We start from the raw sequence: 12,641 nt of genomic DNA on the forward strand, positions 1-12,641 counted from the left end.
CCCTTATGGGTATATGTTATTTTTAATGTGCAAATTCAGAAATAATGACCTCCAGTTCCACTGGTGAATTAGGGCTGATATGTACACATGGACAATAAGGGGGAAATAGTCTCTAATTCCCGACTTTATGAACATTTCTAGTGCAATCTCTGATCCTTTAAAAACTGACATTAAACAAATTATTTTAAGGTTACAACTGTATTGCCAGTGAAGAGAAAAGTAATAAAGTAAATATTTTCCAAAGGTTTTTAAAAGAATGGTATTTGACAAAGACATACCTGAAGGGGGAAAACTCATTTACTAAGAACAGGTTATTGAAAAATCTCTGCACGATTTAAAAAAAAAAAACTATTAAAAATTCACATGAAACGATACCTTACTGGCAAGCTCAGAATATAGAATTGGAAACCCAAAAGGAATAGATAAACAGGTAAACAACACACACCAAATAATTTCTACAAGCCTCTCAGAGAATCAGTAGGAAACTGTCAAGAGAAACGATGGGACTTTGTTATAACTTTTTATTTAGCTGAATTCTTTTCAGCTCTGGGAAGTTTGTTGGGTAGATAAACCAATAGAAAGAACAGTGTTAAAAAAAACAAAACAAAACAAAAAAGGACTTCAAGAAGCCCCCAGTTCATGCTAAACGGTGTGTGGTGTGAATTCCCACCAACTTTTCCTTATCGGACCAAGAGTGACCTTTCTCCTGAAGCGGAGTTCTGATGACTATTTGATCTATTTCTTTAAAAAAATCTGTTCTGGGGAATGTTGGAAGGTTGAGTTTGACTTTCATCTGATTGTTCATTGCAATTTGTAAAGATTAGGTCAGACGTGTATAGACTGAAATCCACAGCTGCTCTTCAGGAACGGGTAGCCCGGGGTTGGAAGAATGGAGACGTCTGGGGTTATCCACTTGTGACAAATGTCTGTGGAATGTGAGGCTTATTTTGGGCACTGGGACCTTACTTTTCAGCATAGCTGTGGTCTTCTCTGGAGACAGTCAGATCTCTGGATGCACTGCTTAAGTCCTGTTCTATTATGGAGAATTGCAAAGGAGGTTTCTTTAGATCCGAGAAGTTATACGCAGACTAAGTGACCACTGAGGCGGGCCATCTGATGGGAAAGCTGGTCTAGAGACAGAAAACTTCAGCTATTGGAATCATCTCAGTGTTATCATTCTCAGAGTTTTCCTTTGAGCAATGACCCCAGATTCTCTAATTAGAGGGCTGCTTCTTTCATGAAGGGATAATTCAGCACAGGTCTTCTGGCCCTTATCCACAATCTGGACACTCCAGAGCTCTAGAAAGTGGAAGTTATTTCCATAATTTATTTTTTGGCAAAACCTGACCTCATCTGAATTTATTTGATAGAACAAGCTGACCTGAAGTTATATAAGGTTATGTATAGCCTTTATCTCACCTAGTGTAAATATTCATGCATTTTGATTATTGGGTACTGCCTCAGATTCTACTCAGGGTGTGATATAATATATGATATGTACACTTTATTAACTTCCCAGAACTTGAAAAGGTTTGAATTCTGAAACCCATATGTATCCAGGGATTTCAGATAAAGGAAGGGACTGTGGAGCTGTAACCACAAATGAGTCTTGATTTTCCTTTTTCTGCATGCAAATACCCACTAATAATGTCCTTAAGGATAATTTGTTTGGGGAAGTTAAATAGTCTTTCTAAAATTTGATTTAAACTATTAACTTGCTTAGCAAAATTAATAGTAAAATTATCACAAGTTCTGAATTAGTTGCGTTTGAATTAATGAGGCTTCATTATAAGCACAAAGCAGCATTACTTCCAAGGTCTGATTTTCATTAGTACAAAAAAGACAAATAAAGCTGAAGAAAGGAAAAGAAAAGAACCAGAATTGCCTATGTGTGTGCCCTGTAAGCATTCAAAGTGTCTCTAGATTTTTTATTAATAAGGAGATGAAAATATGTTTATATTGCCTGCCCCAAGTTGATCTGGATTAAGGCTGCCACAAAATCCTTTTAGTCCCAGTGGGCTGTGTGTTATTCCTGGATGCCCATTTCCTTATTCTTAAAATACTGAGGCTAACAGTTTCTCAACAAAACAAAGAGGAGACAAATGATTTTCTTTCTTTCTTTCTTTCTTTCTTTCTTTCTTTCTTTCTTTCTTTCTTTCTTCCTTTCTTCCTTTCTTCCTTCCTTCCTTCCTTCCTTCCTTCCTTTCTCTTCCTTTCTTTCTTTCTTCCTTCCTTCCTTCCTTTCTTTCTTTTTCTTTCTTTCTTTCTTTCTTTCTTTCTTTCTTTCTTTCTTTCTTTCTTTCTTTCTTTCTTTTCTTTCTTCCTTCCTTCCTTCCTTTCTTCCTTCCTTCCTTCCTTCTTTCCTTTCTTCCTTCCTTCCTTCCTTCCTTTCTTTCTTTCTTTCTTTCTTTCTTTCTTTCTTCCTCCTTCCTTCCTTTCTTTCTTTCTCTTTCTTTCTTTCTTTCTTGCTTTTTTGCTTTCTTGCTTTCTTGCTTTCTTCCTTCCTTTCTCTTTCTTTCTTTCTTTCTTTCTTTCTTCCTTCCTTCCTTCCTTCCTTCCTTCCTTCCTTCCTTTCTTTCTTTCTTTCTTTCTTTCGAGAGGACAGGTAGGAAACCTGGGATCCAAAGAACATTTTGCAAAGTGCAAAAGCAGGTAAAGCTTAAGGAGGGTAAGGGTAGAATTTCAGGGCTGAAGGAGAGGTGGGTTTCAAAGGGCAGCAGGAAGACAGGGTTTGGGAACGGGCTGCACGGGTGGGCAGCGGGGCTCAGGGCTTAGGCCGGGATACTCGCATTGCAATCTACTCTGCTTCTTTAAAATCTGTTATGCCCTTTTCTGTTTGTTTGCAAAGAGGAACCGTGTGTTTAGTTCCTACTGAGTAGAAGGAGGTTGTCTGTCTTTTAACCATAAATTCACACATAAATACTCCAGGATAATCCCTTTACTAGACAAAAGTGGTTTTTATCTATGGAGATGTGGCTCTTCTAAAATCTTGGCCAGCTAACTTTTCTCTTTTTCCTTGTGGTTCGGGACTCTCTTTTTCTGGTTTCTCTTTCAAGAGGATGTTGTCACTGTTCTTCTCCAAAGCATGCACTCAGGCAGAACAGCAGGCAGAGGTGGCAGACACCTTGCAGGAAGAATTTGAGGAAGACGTTGATGTAAGCAGATTGGCTGCTTATATTAAATACGTTGGAGTAGGGCCCCGATAACAACGACCTCCCAAACACTGAGGAGCCCCAGAGGATGACGGGAGATCAGCTCACCCACCGAAATGCTGTTAGAGCTGGAATAACTTCTGTGGCAGGGCTGTCTTCCGTTCTGTGGGAAACTCGCAGGCCTGGCGTTACCGTGCATAGGCATCTGGGTTCGGCCAGGTGGCTGTACTCGGGCCTGTGCAAACATGCCTGCCTCCGTTCCACTGCACTGATTGATGTGATGGCGGCTTCACAAGGTTTTGTCACATGAAGGATGAGAGAAAGCCCCCACCAACCAAAGAGACTGGGTCCCGGTCACATTCCTTGGTTAGAGTCTTTATTCTATGAGATGGAAAGAATATAGGCAGAGCAATGCATTCCAGAATCTCAGAGGGAGGTTATGACATGAAAACTCATTACCCTGTAAAATAACAGCGAATTCGCCAGAAAATGTAAAATATTCTTTGGGGGAGGGTATCAAAGAAAGAGCAAGGGGTGGGTTTAAAGCAAGGGGAGAAGGCGTTGGGAATGTTTGGCCTGGGCCCAGGCAGCCTTCAATTCACTTTCCACACTGCTGTTGGTTATAGTTTGGAAAAAATAAAACAGGCTAACTTTGTTATGTCTTATTTATAGAAATCAGCGAATTCCCTGCGCCTCCAGGATAAGGCATACAAGGCTCTTTACATGCTGATTCTAACCTAAGTCTCTGCCTGATCTCCTGTCACTTCCTCCCTGCCCATCCCTGGGTGCATTTGCAAATGAATTTACCATGATAGTAGGTTGGCAGACCTTTGCATGCCTTGGACATATATACTGTTTTTTTCCTCCTGCTTTCTCCTCCTCTTGGCGGGTTCCACCTCATTTTTCAAGGCGTTGGTTCAAATGCTACCTCTTCAACGGAGTATTTTCTCTCATTCATTCAACAGACAGATAGTGATTAAGCAGTGTCAGGCACTGGGTTGGGCCCCAGGGTGAAGGGAAATGATGGACAAGATGATCCATTACTTGTCCCTCAGGAGCATCAGTCTTATTGGGTATCTTGCCAATCAGGGAAGGAGTCCTGGAGGGAACTACTGTCAAGATGAGAGCTGAGGGCTCACGAGGCCTTACCCAAGTGAAGGCTGGGTGGCATGTACCGTGCAAAGCAATATCATAATGAACTTGATTGCCTGCTATGATTCAGACGTTCCTCTATCACGTTGTATTGTAATGAGACCTTTACTGTCCCCAGTTTCATTCCTAGTCTGTGAGCTCCTTTGCAGTAAGACCATGGCTTAGCTTCTTCTGTGTCCCCAGAGTCTAATTCAGTGCCTAGTATTAAAGACTGTGGCTCTGCTGGGTTAGTAGGAACTGGGGAAACACAGCAGTAACTAAGACTACTGCTGTCATACAAGACCAGCCAGGTCACAGTGGTAGCAACTTCACGTATATTAAATGGCAATCCCATTTTTTGTTTGCTATATTTCATCTGCTAGTAAAGTAATTGTTAAAATGTTTTCATTCTTTTGAGATTGAGGGAGCATCTCTTGCATCCTTATAACTTCATCCTTTCACCTGGTAGTTAGTAGCACCCTTGGTAACCACTGCAGGTCCCAAGGGAGTCTTTAGTCCACCTGATGTGCCACCAGGAAGTCCCACATTAGGTGCTGTGAGAAGAATGGTAATCACTGGTCAGATCGTTAAGGGAGCTATGACAGTTCCCATGCTACAAGCCAGGGGTGTCTCAACATGCTGTGGGTGTCCTCAATGGACAGGAATGGAGAGAGTACCAGCAGACCAACAGATGCCCAGGTGGCTGCCGTAGCACTGGAAAGTCCTGAGTAGAAGGTGCACGCAAAGCATGGTGCTACATGCTCTAAGAAGTCTATAAAAACAGTGTCTTTTTCCAGGGATGGGTGGTGGGGGTTGGTTAGGTGGGTGGATGGATGTCTGAAGCATCAAGCTACTCTACATGCAAGTGAGCCAACCACAGTCTTTCTAAGAGTCACTGTCTCGTAATGTGAATCTATCTGGATCCTCTTTGGGACTCAGCTTTTCTTCTGGGTTCCAAGAAAGCAAGCCCCTTTGAAGCTTTGCAGAGAAGATGATGGAAATTTCATCTTATTCCTGGAGCCCTATGTACCATTCAACACAGGAGTTGGACACCCTTTCCCTGAGGTCTACTCTCTGTTTACTCATATTGGCTAAGTCATCTCAATTGGTCCTAATTACTCTCAGGAAGGACTAAGAAAAACTTTTGTTCTTTGAGGGACAAGTACTGGTCCACATTAAAGGCCATACTTCACAACTCCTAGGGCTGTGTGCCCCAAGAACCAATCTTTAATCCTCCTGGATATAAGGGGAACAATGGGCAGGTCAGACTTGGGATTTTGAAATCCAGTTGAAGCTAAGCATGAGTACCAAAGAATCAAATTTACCAGGACAGAAATCTTCATGCACAAATTAAGAGGGATTCTGTAAAAGAAGAGAGGGTTGGGTTTCTGTTTTGGCATAGATGCCAAGGGTCCTTTCTGACCTGGAGATGCTTGTGTGACTCTCAATCTGAGAATCATTCAGTTTCTCTAAGGAGTACAGATTAGGTGATCTTTTCTTTGCTAAAGGTTTTCTGACATAATGGTTAATAGTTTGCTATTATTTCTAATAGAGAAACTGGGACAAGAATTATTCTCTGACTAAAGTCTTAATGGGTATTCTAATCAGCAAATGTTTTTTCAAACTGTTGTTTGAAGGATTCAGTGGCTGAGGGCTACAGAGGGGCTACAGAGGTGTGGAAAGTCTGATCCATATTTAGGTAGGAGTGAGGGAATATGTGATGAAACTTTTTGGTGTTTATTTAGGATGAATAAATAAATGAAGAAATGTAAACAGATCCTAGCTTCAGAGGGTTTCCCTCCATCAGGGATGTAAGTTTGCATTATGAACTAAGAGTGGTAGAATTTGGTCAGTTTGGGGGATCTCAGCATCCTGACCTGCCAATGATAGCATACCTTTCTTCTTCTTCTTCTTCTTTTTCAGCTGCACCACAAAGCATGCGGAATCCCAACAAGGTATTGAACCTGTGCCCCCTGCAGTGGAAATGTGGAGTGCTAACCACTGGACCACCAGGGAATTCCCAGCATACCTTTATTCTTAATGGGTTAAGACAGTAGATGCATTTGTGTGTTTGTCTCCTTTGAGTTTTACAAGAGAAATCTTAGACCCCTGGAAACTTCAGGCACACCTGCTATTCTGTCTATCCAGTAGAATGGAGAACACTTCTTTTCCTTGCCTGAAAGTTTTATTACTATTTATTTTTAAGGGAAAAAAATGATGTAATGGTGCTTTTGTCCTCGAAAGGTTTGATGTGAATGAAGAACCAGAGCAAAGGTAGGATAGAAAGTGTCTACTGGTCCTGAATAGCTCCTAGGGTCTTAGCTCAGAATACCTTGACTCTGTGAATCATCTGTGGGCATTGGTGAGCTGTCCAATCACTATGTTTCACTTTGAAGGAATTATCTGCTCCATAATGGAGATTTTGTTACTGAAAAGACCCTAAAGCACACGCAACTCAGTGGTCCCTTTTAGCATTTTATTTCCTTCAGAAATAATGATGCTTCCAGTACAACTAGGGTTTCCACTGAAAGAACATATATTGCTTGGGATTCGACCCTCTAAACCAGGGGTTAGCAAATTATGGTCTGTGGACCAAATCCGGTCAGCCCCTGCTTTGTACTGCCCACAAGCTTAGAATGGTTTTTACATTTTTAAATGATGACATTTTAAATTGTTAGACAATTTGCTTACATACTATCCTTAATTTTGCCTCTTGGCCTGCAAAGCCTAAAATACTTACTGTCTGGGCCTGTACAGGAAAAGTTGACCAACCCCTGCTCTGAAACCCCTGACTTACTATTATTTTATTATTTTAATTTTTTGCTATCTTTGGTCATTTTTTTTTCCACATGAACTTTAAGACAACTTTATTCAACCCACATTCCTCCCGAATCCAAGGAATAAAATTGTAGTTTTCATATTATATATTAATTTTTGGATGATTGACAATTTGTCATATTAAATCTTCTTATTCAAGAATATGATAGATTTCTCCCTTTGTTCAGAACTTGTTTTATGTCCTTTGATAAGATTTTATGGTTTTCTTCACGTGTCCTGAACAATATTTCTTATGGGATGTTTTCCTATTTTATAGACATCCCTATTATGAATTAAACATTTTCTCAATATCCATTTTAGCTATTTAATACCAGTATAGAAAAATAGTTACGGATTTTTATGTGTTTACCAAATTCTTTTTTTTTTTAACATCTTTATTGGGGTATAATTGCTTTACAATGGTGTGTTAGTTTCTGCTTTATAACAAAGTGAATCAGTTATACATGTGTTCCCATATCTCTTCCCCCTCGCGTCTCCCTCCCTCCCACCCTCCCTATCCCACCCCTCCAGGCGTACCAAATTCTTTGATTAATTCTAATGGTGTGTTTGTTTTTTTTTTCTTCAGAGTATCCTGAATTTTATATATATAGAATCACATCACCAGCAAGGTAAGAAAATTTATCTTCACTCTTCCAATGTTTATATGGACTGTAAAACCCCAGACTTTAATGGTTGTCATCTGAAACAGGGATTAACAATCATAGCAAACAAAAGTACATCTGTAATGAACATAAATGCAGTTAACCCTTTATTTTAGGTCAGAGTTCACAAGGCAGAAGCCACAGCTGTTGTGTGTATTTCGACTTGAGATGGTGCAGTGTGTTTAGGCAGAGTAAACCCCTCAGGGTAATCCTACCGTGCTGGGACAGCGTGGTGAGAGCTCCGGCTGGGGAAGCCGGAGCCCTGGGCCGTCATCTTCCCCGCTCTGCTGTTTGACGTAGGTAGAGGCCCGTTTACTTCTCTGAGCCTTGGACTGCTCGTGTTTTACACTTTGTCGTCTCATTTGGAAAGCCGAGGCTCTTCATATCCCCACCCCACCCTTCTCAATAAATACTGTTTCCCATGGCTTCCTGCCTTGCCCCCATCCCTCCGCAGGCCCTTAGTTCTGAAGATATAATTTTTTGGGTGTCCTCCTGGGATACACTTGATTAAATTTGAAGAAAGAGATCATATCAGGGCAATATGCTATTTCACATCATTTTTTGTCATTTCTTGGAGCAGCTTCTGGGTTTAGGTTCCTGCCTCTTTTTTAGGCTAATACATTATGGATGAGGTACAGCTGTGACCAATAAAGATCCTTCTTTCAGAGTGAAAACAGGTCCCCTTGGTGTGGCCCAAAGGCCTGGGTGAGACAGAGAAGGGGGCTGACACCCTCTGGCACATCTCTGATGGGCCTTCCAAAAATGTGCCCCTTTTTGTTTGATTCTTGCTTTACCTTCTCTTCCGTTCTGTTAGCCCCTAAATCCACCTTTAAGCCTTCATACTGACACATTTAAATGCAACATAAAAAGAATAAAACAATATCACTGTTTATTCTGGTGAATGAATAGCCAGGAAGCACTGCAGTACCCATCTAGCAGCAGACTTTCTTCTGAATTCTAGATGTTTCAAGTCATTGTGCATGTGGAAGCGCTGAGGCTCTGAGGAAAGCTGCATTGCATGACTTCAGGGAATGATTTACATCGTGGGCAATGAAAAGGGGGCCCCCTGGAGTTGTGCAGCTGGTCCCAAATCCCGTATGGTTTGAGTTGATTGAAGTTTTGATCATTTGCGAGAAAAAATTAAGAGAAGACATGCTATTTATACTCAATAGATATTTATAGAGTTCCTACTATGAGGTGCTACAAGGGATAAGTAAAACAGCTCCTGACTCCAGGTTGTTTCAGGTGGAGGAGAGGATGAAATACACAACAGAGTGGGTAGAAGTGTGTGCCCAGTGGAGTGGAGAGGAACGATCGAAGTACTCTGGGAGCTAAGGGTAAGAAGGTGTTGCTTTTAGCAAAGGAGGAGATTTCGCGGAGGATATGGAATTTGAGCTGAGGCTTGGGAGGTGGTAGAGTTTCACTAGATAATGAGGGGGAGTTAGGGGAAGGGCAAGAGCACAGGCATGGTAAGCAGGTGGGGAAGTGTAGCGTGTTGGGGTGAGTAGCTCAGTTTGTTTGAGGTGCAGCTTCCCATAGGAAAACTGCACGGTATTTAGTTGGGGAAACTGCCTGAAGCACCACATTTGACCTCACCTGCATGGCCTTTAGCTCCAGAGTTAGACTTTCTTTCTGATCATCAGAAAAAAAGGGAAAGGAAGCCTGGATGATTGTCCCTGACACTTCATTTCAGAATAAAGGGCTGCAGTCATTCAAGGAGTTGTCTCAGAAGTGATGAATTTTCCATCCCTGTTTGAGTAGCACTAGTATCTCATTTCTGGATACAAAATAGTCATGCCTATCCAACAGTCTTCTTTGCCATATTCCCATCCCAGCAGAAAAAATACACCCACACCCCATCATCCATCTAGAACTATCCACATGGTTAGTATTCTTCAGTGCAGGGCTATCACCTGTCTGATTGTCGCTTCACTTGAGACAGCCCAGAAATTTCTTTTACTCCCAGTAAGCAAGGACCTGATCAATTTAATCTGGCCAGCATCAACCTGAAAAACATATGCTGCTTTATAGGAAAAACACATGTGTGTGAAACGGCCTGATCCCTCACCTTCTTCATCATTCACAGCTCTCTTCCTGTAGGTGAAGCAGAGATTTTGCATGCCTCAGAAGTAGGTTGGATATGTTATTCTACCCAGGGATATTACTGCTCATCCAGAAAAAAGGCCTATTTATACTGAAGGGGGGAAAAGCAAACACTGAGGCCATTTATTTGCTAACTGTGAACCCCTTGGGCAGAATGAACTTGAAGATTTAAAATTCTGTGTGGACTGCCTTGTCAGGTTTCAAACTTGCCTGATCAGTTTCTGCATTGATCTCTTATTGCTGATACATAGTTTTCTTGGATGTTCTGCATCAAAATGCCGTAGACCTACAGTGCTCCCTAGCAGAGTATAGGGTGCCGTCAAATTGTTAACATGTTATATTAGTCAGCTTGGGCTGCCATAGCAAAATACCAGAGACTGGGCGGCTTAAACAACAGAAGTTTGTTTCTCACAGTTCTGGAGGCTGGTAAGTCCAAGATAAATAGGCCTGCCATTTCAGTTCCTGGTGAGAGCTTTCTTCCTGGCCTGTAGACAGCTGGCTCCTTGCTGTGTCCTCATATGGCCTTTCCTTTTTGCATGTGTGCAGGGAGAAAGATCTCTTCCTCTTCTTATAAGGCCGCTACTCTCATCATGAGGGCCCCACCCTCATGACCTAACCTAACCTAATTTACCTCCCAAAGACCCCATCTTTGGGACCATTGCATTGGCGGTTAGGGCTACAATATGTGAATTTGGGGGGACCCAAACATTCAGTTCATAACACATGCCATAGAGACAGTGGCTTCCTAGGAAGTGTTGTGGGGAGTTGAGGCCAGGCACAAGTCTTGGAATGCCTCATTGTGTCCTACGTCCTGTCATGAATGAGCACTAGTGTTTCGTGGGTTGAAAAAATGAGGAAAGCATGTGAAGATTCAATACCACAATAGTGTGTTGACAGTTGCTCAAAATGATGATGATGATAATAATAATAACCATAAAGTTAATACATACTGAGCACAGATTATGCCAACTGCTGTGCTAAGCTCTTTCATACATATCATTTTGATCCTCACAAGAAGATGTGAAAGTAATTTTTACCTCTTCCATCTTAAAGAAGAAGGAACTGAGGTTCTGAGAGATAAAGAAAATGGCCCAAGGTCACATACCTAGGAAGATCTGTTTGACTTTAAATCTCATGTTCTTTTTTGTATACCACTTAGCCTAAGAGGAAAAATAATATCCTCTCTGAAATTTATTTGTGAAATTTAATTGGTAGACAAACACAGATTTTTGGGGGAATACGGAATGAAAAATTGATAGTTTTAGATCAATAAAAACATCTAGAATTCCCTTTTTATAACAAAAGGAAGTTAAAAAGTTAAATGACAGAGAGGACTGTGGAAGTGAAATAGGGAGAGCTGGAGAGTGTTTGCCAAAGAATGCAGACTAAAGTAACATCAGTGTGATCCAGTGGAAGAAATGCAGTGCTAAAACAGGACTGCCACATACAGCTGGGCTGGTGGTGCACTGCCCAATGCTGAGGACTGCCACTGAACACTGTATTCTACACAAGCAGTACACAGTGGAGATGAGCAGTCCACAACATGTGGGGACATGTTCAGTGGTCCTGGCAGAGTCCTGAACTCTAGTTGAGGCTTGCCACTATAGTAGAATTAAGCTGGGCAACTCATTTCCCTTCCAGTTTTGGTATTTCCATTGTAAAATAACTGTGAATATTGGCTTTTAAAACTGTTTTTAAACTTGTACTAGGCAATAGGTTTTTGGGGAAAATGGAGAAAAACATGGCTAGCTATTATCTTTTGTGGGTTTATAGAATAATAGAAGACTAGATATTGCTTTTGAATCATTTTTTTTGGATTTTTCCTTTATAAATGTAAAATTATATTTTTGTTACATCTTTTTAAGCATTATCCATCTATAATACCAAATAATATTTTTTTCATGTTTAGTTGTTAGTATTTGATTTTTATTTTAAATAAATAATAGAGCTGAAATGATTTCCTATATTATATAAGGAGAATTTTCCTTGAGTTAAGTTAGCAGTATTGGGGAAGCAGGAGATGTATACTTTACTCTCTGTTGCAGTACTAGGAAACACACATTTATTTTTAAATGAGTGAAATAAGAAAAGTATGTTAATCTTTAGGATAAACATGTGATTAAGAAACAAGATTTTTTTTTAATCTAAAGTGATGAGAATAATTTAAGCCTTCTTTTGGATTATATATTTAGATAATGTGAAATAAGATACAGTAATGAAATTTAAAAACAGATCTTAAAATATCCTTAAAGGTGGAAATAAACTATTCATGCTATAAATTAAATGATCGATAATGACCATGAGGCAGGCTGCAGTATTTCTTCTGTTTTCATAAATTGTTTCTCTATCAGTAGAGCAGCTTTCATGAAAAATAAAAAGGCCTACAGCAAAACTAATTATGATATTTACATCTTAGCTTTGAAACTGACTTGATAGTTTTTTTTTTTTTTTTTTACTGTTTCTGTCCAGCCTTTTTAAAGGGAGAAAAGATTTAATAATAATGTACTTTGTAGCATTATTTATGATCATCAGTTAAATCTGGCGCATTTGAGGTGGCTTTATTTTACAAAGTTCATGGCTGGAAGACAGTTTTCACAGTTTTTGTGTAAATAGTCCATTATTCTGAATCTTTTGACCTGGGAATTTTTGTCCTTGAAATCTTAGGTTATTAATTTAATTGGTGTAATCCTTGGGGATCCATTTGTCTTATCTTTGTAATCAAATAACTGGGGTTTAAGCAGATGCTAAGCAGAAAACCAAGAGAGGGGGTCTAGCT

This window comes from Leucopleurus acutus (genome assembly GCF_964270905.1).
Source record: "Leucopleurus acutus genome assembly, chromosome: 5".
Lineage (NCBI taxonomy): Eukaryota > Metazoa > Chordata > Mammalia > Artiodactyla > Delphinidae > Leucopleurus > Leucopleurus acutus.